General features: G+C 40.0%; 1 pseudogene; it reads left to right on the forward strand.

Moving 5' to 3' along the window:
* The first annotated feature begins 3,955 nt into the window (after nucleotides 1-3,955).
* Nucleotides 3,956-9,232, forward strand: LOC143891286 (uncharacterized; annotated as a pseudogene).
* Nucleotides 9,233-11,373: the final 2,141 nt, after the last annotated feature.

The following is an 11,373-nucleotide window of genomic DNA, read 5'->3' on the forward strand; positions in this document are numbered from 1 at the left end:
GACTCACTATGACGCCCGTCGGATGAATGCTACTGCTTTTCCCTGTCAAATCTCACTTTTATCCGTTGAAAATAACACATTGCAAGTAGTTAGTTTTTTTTTTTAGGCCAGTGATAAATCGACCCCCAAATATCTTAAATCGACTCCCTATGTGTCTTTCTCCGTTGCCTTAGAAAAGCCATATGGTTTGGAAATAAATGAAACGAGAGCAATTCTTATGCAAGATATGCGCCCTCGTTCTCTCTACCTTGGAGGCGTCACCTATGTAGAAGAAAAGTAATGAGTGAGGGGGCCTTCCAAATAGACTATAGTGAGAGGGAAATGATATATTCACCCTTTTTTCTTAATCGGGACCGCCTCCTCTAATGTAAAAAGGTAGTTGTAAATACACATGAGGGCTGTCCCAAGTAAGAAAAGGGGTCGAATATATCACCTAGCTAGTTAAATATGTCGATTGTTTCAATAAGATGTGTTGATTATAAGTTAGCACTATAATGGCCCACGGAGAGATGTAAAGTAGGCATAGAGGGACGAAAAACACATCAATAACAATAAGAAGATGAGGAAAAACACACTCCAACTTAATACATTGAGGACCCACTCCCACATTAGTCGTCTTTTCTTATGTCCTCCCACGGAGACGAATTAGTCGTCTCGTGTAATATCCTACCACTGGGCACGCCAAAATCAATAATATCAATCTACTTTTGCCAATCACAATGAGGCCAATGGCATGAATGTTCAACCGCTGCCTTTTGTGTACATTGACTCACTCACCATGAGACCCATCGAATGGGCTATTTGCGGGTCGAAACAGATTTGGACCGTGGAACATTTCATCTATTTACTCCAGCTATGCTCCGTGAAAATGACCTTCTGCTCTTTGCTCCTTTGGGTGAGGAATCATATAAATAAACAGTGGCGGAGCCAGGATTTATACATAAGGGGGCAGCTTATACGTAAGGCTAGGCCCAATTGAGTTTGGCTTATTAAGGAGTTTGGCCCAACTCAACAGGGGCAGCTGCCCCCGTATGCTACATGTAGCTTCGCGACTGTAAATAAATAAGGGTCACTTATATTTGCACCCCATGTTTTTATAATTGCACTAAGTCATCCTGTCTTTTATTATTTAACCCGCTGTCAAAGTTATTACAAGTCCCAAAAAGCAGTCACAAGCCAATTGATAGAGAAAAGAGAAGTGAGTTAGTGTAATTATGAAAACATGGTAGTGGTAATATCAATTGCCTAAATAAATAATGATATAGTGTAAAATCACGTAATTTAAGGGATTTATTGCTTCAATGATGCAGAAGAAAAGATAACGGTGATGGATGTTCGTGGAAAAATATAAGTTCGGATTATGTTTTATGGGAGGGACTTGATAGGCAATTTCGCGGAAGTTTTTGCGTTTGCATGCGTGAAGCCGGGAACAGCGGGCCGCATGGTCACTTCTTGGAAGATTTTGTCTCCTGCATTTAATGTATCTTATGATGTGGCAGTTCTCACATGCAAAAGCCAGCCGCAAAATGGCTCTCCGCTAAATGGCCTAGCAAGTCCCTATACGGGAATAGATGTCAAAAGTTTATCTCAACTCCCATCAACCCACGGCATAGAAGGAGACAATATTTCAACTCCCATGAACACACGGCATAGAAGCTTAATAAAATCTATGTACTTTGGCCCAATTAATCTCTATGAGGCCCATGACATGAATGTTCAACCGCTATCATTTATGTACATTATTGACTCACCCACCATGAGGCCCATTGGATGGGAGAAGATGTGGAAAAGTCGCGTACTCACAAAAGACTCATAGTCCTCCCCCAAACTTATAGGCTCTTTTTGGGACAAATCCCATCCATCGATGCCGTTCGTACACTTTTGTTTTAATATGGGTCGCCCGATCAGATGATAGGTAGTTGAAAAGAGTAACAACCCAAGAGATGAGTGCGACTATCGAGAAAACAGTTTCATTTACTTAGTATCACACTTCATGATTAGAGGAATGCTAAATTGAAGGGTGTCCTTGCAAACACCGGCAGCAAGTGCGCCCCCAATGGATCCACGTCACTGAAGTGGAATAATTATTCCATCGTGTTTATAATAGCACGGAAAATGTAAGCGTAAAACAATAAATAATCTACTTTGGTGGTGTGGATCCCATGGAATACTAGAATTGATCACAGTTATTGATCCCAAAGATAGCTTAATGATTCTGCACTTATAATTATAAGAAGAATGTTAAACTGAAGGGCACCAAAGAAAAAATACCTACAAGAGTGCTTCCATTGGTCCAACTTGCCGAGGTGCATTTTATTGAGTTTTTATATGATGCCCGACTGTGAGATTTTCAAGGGCAGGGTGTCAAAACCCTGCCCACATGATTTTTCATCTAAGTGGGAAGTCAAAAAGGTGGTTTGACCAAATGGAAAATCAAGTGGGCATGGTTTTGACACCCTGCCCTTGAAAATCTCACGGTCGGGCATCATATAAAAACTCCATTTTATTATTCATTTAATATAACATTTTTGTGTGCCATTATAGATGCACCATGCATGGACTCCGCCCATAATGGTTTCATCATATTCAGTGAGCATTTCTCTTTAATTCTTTATCCATTGCGGCATCTATTAAGAATTTAATAGATTCATGTCATCTATTAGGGTATGCTATTGTGCTTCGCCCCTTTAGGGTATGCTATATGTTCATTCAAGTAGTCAACTTTGGGACCATACCCTTAATCTCCATGGAAAAAAGCAGGCATAGAGGGACGAAAAACACATCAACAACAGTAAGAAGATGAGGAAAAACACACTCCAACTTAATACATTGAGACCCAATCCCACATTAGTCGTCTCTTCTTATCTCCTCACACCGGACATTCCAAAGGTAATAATGTCTATGTACATTGGCGACTCACTATGACGCCCGTCGGATGAATGCTTACTGCTTTTCCCTATCAAATCTCACTTTTATTCGTTGAAAATAACACATTGCAAGTAGCTAGTTTTTTTTTAGAATTTTTTCCATTAGAATTTTTTTTTTTTTGAAAACAGGGCCTTTAGGGTATGCTATTGTGCTTCGCCCCCACTCCACTGTTTCAAGAGGGAATGGCACGTGTTCAAGATCCTAACCCTCCATCTAATCTATCTCACAAGATTGAACATGGCCAAGAATCGTCCGTGTTAGATGGATTGTTCTTTGAAAGTTACAAAATTTCCACTAGTGGGTCAATTTCTCTAAGATAGAGACCTGGGTTTGGTAGCTCTGGCCACTAGCTGGGAATAAAGGGGTTGAACTTTGGACCAAGTCTACCTACCTGTGAAATTTCAAGTTCTATTTGTAAGAGCATTCATAATGTCTGACTATTGATGACTAGTTCAACTTGAGAAAATAACCACTCATATCTTTGTGCTTCTCTACCAAACAATCCAGTCATTTTCTCTTTGAAATACTGAAAGAGCTCTTTCCAAAGAGATGAGATATTGCCCCATGCATTTTCTGTTGTCGCCCTCTTTATGCTTTTGATACGTTTTCAAGAAAAAGACGGGCATTACCATAAAATAAAAAGCCAAGGATATTTTGGGATTTGTCATAGGTGCACCATGGCACGAAAAGACACTCATTAGTCCCAAAATATCTATACCATAAGATGATCCTAACCGTCAGATCAGTCGCTTTGTTGAGAGAAACTTGGAATTTAGGGACGTGATGACTCAGCTCTCTATTTCTTGGAACGGAGCGAGACATGCCGTATGTCAAGAATCTCCTTTAGATCTTTCAACCACTTGTCTCAAAAATTAAACGACTAGGATCATACATGTGTGGGGCCACATTAATTGTCTGCTACAAGAATAGATGTGCTACACAACGCACCGCATAGAAGGACACATGACTTTTTCACTATAAATCTACATCCAACATGAGCGAAAAAACTCAAACACCACCAACAACCATGGCCTTAGAGAAATCTCTCTCACTCTTCTCTTTACTTTTCTGCTTTCTCATGCTTTCTTGCCGTTCAACAACGGCAAATTCAGTAGAAGCAGAGGCTCTCCTCGGCTGGAAAGCTAGCCTCCTTAACCAAGCTCCTCTCAATTCATGGTCGCTTCACAATGCCACCAATAAAAGCCCATGCAATTGGAGGGGAATAGCATGCAACCACCAAGGAAGTGTCACACAAATAAACCTAACAGGTGTAGGTTTGCCTGGTAAGCTCTATAACTTCAAGTTCTCTTCCTTTCCAAAACTCGCCAATCTTGATCTTAGCAACAATGCACTCTTTGGAACCATTCCTTCCACATTAGGAAACTTGACCAACCTTGTCACGTTGTACCTCTACAACAATAATCTCTCTGGCCCCATCCCAAAAGAAATAGGAAATTTGAAAACTATGGCTGATCTGAGAATCTCCTATAACATTCTAACAAGTTCCATTCCTTCAACAATAGGAAACTTGACCAACGTTATTCATTTGTACCTCGGTAAAAATAGCCTCTCAGGCCCCATCCCTAAAGAAATAGGATATTTGAAAAATATGGCTCATATGGAAATGTCCTATAACATTCTAACAGGTTCCATTCCTTCCGCAATAGGAAACTTAACCAACCTTGTCATGCTGTACCTCAACAACAATAATCTCTCTGGCCCCATCCCAGAAGAAATAGGATATTTGAAAAATATGGCTGATCTAGAAATGTCCGATAACATTCTAACAGGTTCCATTCCTTCTGCAATAGGAAACTTGACCAACCTTGTCACGTTGTACCTTTACAACAATAAGCTCTCTGGCCCCATCCCTGTAGAAATAGGATATTTGAAAAATATGGCTGATCTAGAAATGTCCGATAACATTCTAACAGGTTCCATTCCTTCCGCAATAGGAAACTTGACCAACGTTACTTATTTGTACCTCGGTAACAATAGCCTCTCTGGCCCCATCCCTAAAGAAATAAGATATTTGAAAAATATGGCTCATATGGAAATGCCCAATAATATTCTAACAGGTTCCATTCCTTCCGCATTAGGAAACTTGACCAACCTTTCCCTCTTGAACCTCTTCAGTAATAAGCTCTCTAGCCCCATCCCTAAAGAAATTGGAGATTTGAAAAATATGGTTGAGTTGGCCATTTACTCTAACATTCTAATAGGTTCCATTCCTTCCACATTAGGAAACTTGACCAACCTTTCCCGCTTGTACATCTATAACAATAGTCTCTCTGGCCCCATCCCTAATGAAATTGGTGAGTTGAAAAATATGGTTGAACTTGACATGTCCTCTAACATTCTAACAGGTTCCATTCCTTCCGCATTAGGAAACTTGACCAACCTTTCCCTCTTGAACTTCTTCAGTAATAAGCTCTCTGGCCCCATCCCTAAAGAAATTGGAGATTTGAAAAATATGGTTGAGTTGGCCATTTACTCTAACATTCTAACAGGTTCCATTCCTTCCACATTAGGAAACTTGACCAACCTTTCCCGCTTGTACCTCTATAACAATAGTCTCTCTGGCCTCATCCCTAATGAAATTGGTGAGTTGAAAAATATGGTTGAACTTGACTTGTCCTCTAACATTCTAACAGGTTCCATTCCTTCCGCATTAGGAAACTTGACTAATCTTTCCATCTTGCACCTCTTCAGTAATAAGCTCTCTGGCCCCATCCCTAAAGAAATTGGCGATTTGAAAATTTTGATTTACCTGCAACTGAACTCAAACATTCTAACAGGGTCCATTCCTTCCACATTAGGAAACTTGACCGACCTTTCCCGCTTGTACCTCTATAACAATAGTCTCTCTGGCCCCATCCCTAAAGAAATTGGAGATTTGAAAAATATGGTTGAGTTGGCCATTTACTCTAACATTCTAATAGGTTCCATTCCTTCCACATTACGAAACTTGACCAACCTTTCCCGCTTGTACCTCTATAACAATAGTCTCTCTGGCCCCATCCCTAATGAAATTGGTGAGTTGAAAAATATGGTTGAACTTGACATGTCCTCTAACATTCTAACAGGTTCCATTCCTTCCGCATTAGGAAACTAGACTAAGCTTTCCTTATTGCACCTCTTTAGTAATAAGCTCTTTGGCCCCATCCCTAAAGAAATTGGTGATTTGAAAATTTTGATTGACCTGCAACTGAACTCAAACATTCTAACAGGGTCCATTCCTTCCACATTAGGAAACTTGACCGACCTTTCCCGCTTGTACCTCTATAACAATAGTCTCTCTGGCACCATCCCTAAAGAAATTGGTGAGTTGAAAAATATGGTTGAACTTGACATGTCCACTAACATTCTAACAGGTTCTATTCCTTCTGCATTAGGAAACTTGACCAACCTTTCCCTCTTGCACCTCTTCAGTAATAAGCTCTCTGGCCCCATGCCTAAAGAAATTGGAGATTTGAAAAATATGGTTGAGTTGGCCATTTACTCTAACATTCTAACAGGTCCAATCCCCCCTTCTTTAGCTGATCTTAAAGAGCTAACTGATCTACGCCTATTTGAAAATAAGCTTTCGGGTTCACTTCCTCAAGAAATGCCAAGTCTGATAAATTTGGTCTCACTCCAACTGGGAGACAACAATCTCTCGGGATATTTGCCACAGCAAATTTGCCAAGGTGGATCGCTTAAAATATTTGGGATACAAAATAACCAATTTACAGGTCCCATCCCAAAAAGCTTGAGAAACTGCACTGGCTTAACCAGAATTAGGCTCGAAGGAAACTATCTCACCGGAAATATGTCTGAAGATTTTGGAGTTTATCCAAATCTTACATACATTGATTTGAGCTACAACCAATTTTATGGCGAACTCTCTCCAAGTTGGGTCGGGTGTGGAAATTTAACAAGTTTAAGGATCTCTGAGAACTTCATTACTGGTAAAATACCACCAGAATTTGGACAGATGATTCAAATTGAGCTACTTGACCTTTCTTTGAACCATTTGGTAGGAGACATTCCAAAGGAAGTGGGGAGCTTGACAGCTTTATTTAAGTTGATTTTAAATGGTAACCAACTTTCGGGTCGGATACCATCAGAAATCGGAAAACTGTCCAATTTAGAGATCCTTGACCTATCAGCAAACAATCTAAGTGGATCGATACCAGAACAACTAGAAGATTGCTCGAAATTGCACTCTTTGAAATTAAGCAGAAATCATTTGAATGGAAGCATTCCATTTCAAATAGGCAATCTAGTAGAGCTACAAAATATGCTAGATCTTAGTTGTAACTTGCTTACAGGAGAAATATCACCCCAACTAGGAAAATTACACATGTTGGAAATCTTAAATATTTCCTACAATAAGCTTACTGGTTCAATTCCATCTGCTTTGGAAGATATGCTCAGCTTGACATTGATTGATTTATCATACAATAATTTGGTGGGTAGTCTTCCTAACAGCAAATCCTTCCAACAAGGGACATTTGTGGGCAACATAGGACTATGCGGCAAAGCGCAAGGTTTGCAATTGTGCAATTCCCCACCGATAAATAGTGGTGAAACAAAAAAGAGACACAAAGTTATCACATTGATCATTATTTCTCTTTCGAGCGCAGTATTCCTTCTACTTTTACTTTTTGGAATTATTTTCATTTTTCGCCACAGAACAACAAATGCAGAGGAAGAGAGAAGTGCAGAGGGACAGATAAATGAAATGGATAAAGATCTATTTTCGATATGGAATTGGGATGGGTGTATTTCTTATGCAGATATCATCGATGCGACAGAGGACTTTGATGACAAATATTGCATTGGGGAGGGTGGATATGGGAGAGTTTACAAAGCATCTTTGCCAACAGGGCAAGTAGTAGCTGTAAAAAAACTTCACAAATTGGAAGATGGCGAGCAAATTGATCAAAGAAGTTTCGTAAATGAGGTACGGGCATTAACAGAAATTCGTCACCGCAACATTGTGAAGCTTTACGGGTTTTGTACCCATCGTCGATGTATGTTTCTGGTTTATGAGTATATGGAAAGTGGAAATTTGGCCAATGTCCTAAACAATGAATAAGGGGCAATGGAGTTGGATTGGGTGAAGAGGGTGAATATTATCAAAGCTGTGGCACATTCTTTTTCGTACATGCACCATGATTGCGACCCGCCAATAGTTCATCGAGATATCTCTAGCAAAAATGTTTTATTGGATTCAGAATTTGAGGCTCATGTCTCTGATTTTGGTACTGCTAGACTTCTAATGCCTGATTCATCAAATTGGACAGAACTTGCAGGCACTCGCGGATATGTTGCTCCAGGTTAGTTCCTCATATATTGTGCCTACTTTATTGTTGCAGTATTATTGTTTAGAAAATTGCATCTTATTTGGTTTTTGTGTTATTGGCTCACACCCACCTAATATTTTTGAGACCGTTGATGTGATTGGCCCCACCTTAGACATACAGTATCCTAAGGCCTTGTTTGTTTTGGATTTTGAGAACCAATGTGGATCCAAATCCGATTATTGGACTTACAATAAAACGAATAATATTTGAGTTCGATAAGCATTTGAGTTCGATAAGCAGTATTGGGCTCACAATCGGTTCTCAAAATCCATAACAAACTGGGCCTAATTCTTGCACAAACAAAACAAAAAACCACCTTAAATTGGTGGAAAATTTACTCTTTAAGTCATTTTAAGAAAATGACTAGCTTAAGCAACTGACCTGATCCAACTATCAGATGAGCACCGATGTAAAACCCACGTCCAAACCTCTCTTGTCATGGTCTGCTCATGTCATATACTGGTTTCATTGCACCTTAAGCAAGGATGTATTTGTAATGTGCAAAAGGTTAAAGGGATGTTCGGATCTAGGTAAAACTTTCCCAATGTTTGAATATCTCATTATCTGTTGATTTTTCTTTTTGTTTGGTAGAGCTTGCTTACACAATGAGAGTGACGGAGAAATGTGATGTATATAGCTTTGGGGTTTTAGCACTTGAAGTCATAATGGGAAGGCACCCTGGAGATATCATCTCCTCCCTGTCATCATCATCTGAAGTTGGCCAAAAGCTACGGCTGGAGGATGTGTTGGACCCACGGCTCCCAAATCCCGAAGATCAAGTTGGAAATGAAGTTGTGTTGGCAGTGTCAGTGGCACTCTCGTGTATAAATGCAAATCCTCAAACTCGGCCAACCATGCAACACATCTCTGGAAAGTTCTGTGCTCGAACACCACCTTTTCCAAAGCCATTCCACACAATCGAATTGTCTCAACTGATGGAACTTCAAGTATAAATGGGTTGAGCCTCTTTGCTTACTCCGTTGTATTGTATATATAGGTCAGTGTTTCATGTACGTAGTTGTATATAAGTGACGGACTTGGCTTTTGGTCACCGTCCAGATCAAGTCTTGGGTCCCACTCTGGGAGATGTATGTTTAATTTAGACCGTTGATCTTTGTAGACCATCATGAGGCAACCCACATGGTTTTCGACCTTCATGTCTCATTGGTCAATTGTAAGATAACATTCTGCAATATTTCCTCCAAGATTTTGCTCATCGATCTCTATTATCCAAAAGACAAAAAACCACAATTTTTCCTCCAAGATTTTGCTTATCTCTATTGTCCTCATTGATAGGTAGTTGAGAAGAGTAACAACCCAAGAGATGAGTGCGACTATCGAGAAAACAGTTTCATTTACTTCGTATCTGATGACTCACCCACCATGAGGCCAATCTAAGAGTATAACAATAATTAATCTACTTTGGTGGTGTGGATCCAATGGAATACTTGATTATATATACAGATTCCCATCTGGAATACTAGAATTGATCAGAGTCTTGATTCCAAAGATAGCTTAATCGTTCTGTACTTATAATTATAAGAAGAATGTTAAACAGAAGGGCACCCCAGAAAAAAATACCTACAAGAGTTCTCCCATTGGACCAACTTGCCGAGGTGCATTTTTATTCATTTAATGTAACATTTTTGTGTGCCATTATAAATGCACCATGCATCGACTCCTCCCATAATGGTTTCATCATTTTCAGTTAGCATTTCTCTTTAATTCTTTATCCATTGCACTGGCATCTATTTGTATTTGTTTTATTAAGAATTTAATCGATTCATGTCAATCTCTGTCGAGTTGTTTGTATTTTGCGTGCATTGACGATAAAGCCATGATCACTACTCTGGCATCTTGCCCCTTCGAATGTCCTTAATTTTGTTAAACAAATGGCATTAGATCCCAAGAAAGCAACTGGGTTGCCCTCTTCTTCTTCTTAATCGCCTGAAATCCAATCCTAGGGGACGGAAGTCAATTGCCCTTAGTATGTTGGTTATTTACTTTACAAATTGGCACGCCCATCCGTTCAACACACATCACACACCAACTCACAGATATCATTTACTTAATTACAGACCTGGTAATCAACACAAAACAAAACTAGTCAGATTAGTTGCATGGGACTGATGAGGCATTACCATCCAAGTGGGTCCCATATGTGTTCATTCAAGTAGTCAACTTTGGGACCATACCCTTAATCTCCATGGAAAAAAGCAGGCATAGAGGGACGAAAAACACATCAATAACAATAAGAAGATGAGGAAAAACACACTCCAACTTAATACATTGAGGACCCACTCCCACATTAGTCGTGTCTTCTTATCTCCTCACACCGGACATTCCAAAGGTAATAATGTTTATGTACATTGGCGACTCACTGTGACGCCCGTCGGATGAATGCTACTGCTTTTCCCTGTCAAATCTCACTTTTATTCGTTGAAAATAACACATTGCAAGTAGCTAGGTTTTTTTTAGGCCAGTGATAAATCGACCCCCAAATATCTTAAATTGACTCCCTATGTGTCTTTCTCCGTTGCCTTAGAAAAGCCATATGGTTTGGAAATAAATGGAACTGATAACATTTGAGATTATGCAGGATTATACACGAAAGATCCTTTTTTGGTTCTCTCTTCAGCCCTATGTCTCTTATCCCTAGGAGGTCTTCCTCACTAGCAGATTTTTTCGGAAAACTCCATCTATTCTGGTGTGGATGGCAGGCAGGCCTATATTTCTTTGTTTCAATAGGACTCCTTACGAGCGTTGTTTCTATCACTCATGAACGACCCCCCAAAAAAACCATCGGGACCTGAGGCACCCCCTCCGGAAAATAGCATCTTTCACTTCAAAGGAGGGATTTCCCAAAGGCGGGATTGCCAGCTTCTGACTTGCAACTGCAACTTCCCGCGTTGCCGTAAGAGAGAAGTGGAAGTAGAAGCAGCTTTCCGAACTCGACTCTCCTTGCTTGGAAAAGGCCCGGAAGACTACAGCTGCCTCCTAAGCGATTGAGTTTACCTTCTCATTGGAAGGTTCTGTTCACCACTGCACCCCTATCGAATCACGATTCAAAGTATATGAAAAGACCGACATACAC

This window comes from Tasmannia lanceolata, unplaced genomic scaffold (assembly GCF_043159265.1).
Source record: "Tasmannia lanceolata isolate RefF3 unplaced genomic scaffold, GAP_Taslan_0.1 ptg000013l, whole genome shotgun sequence".
NCBI classification, from domain to species: domain Eukaryota; kingdom Viridiplantae; phylum Streptophyta; class Magnoliopsida; order Canellales; family Winteraceae; genus Tasmannia; species Tasmannia lanceolata.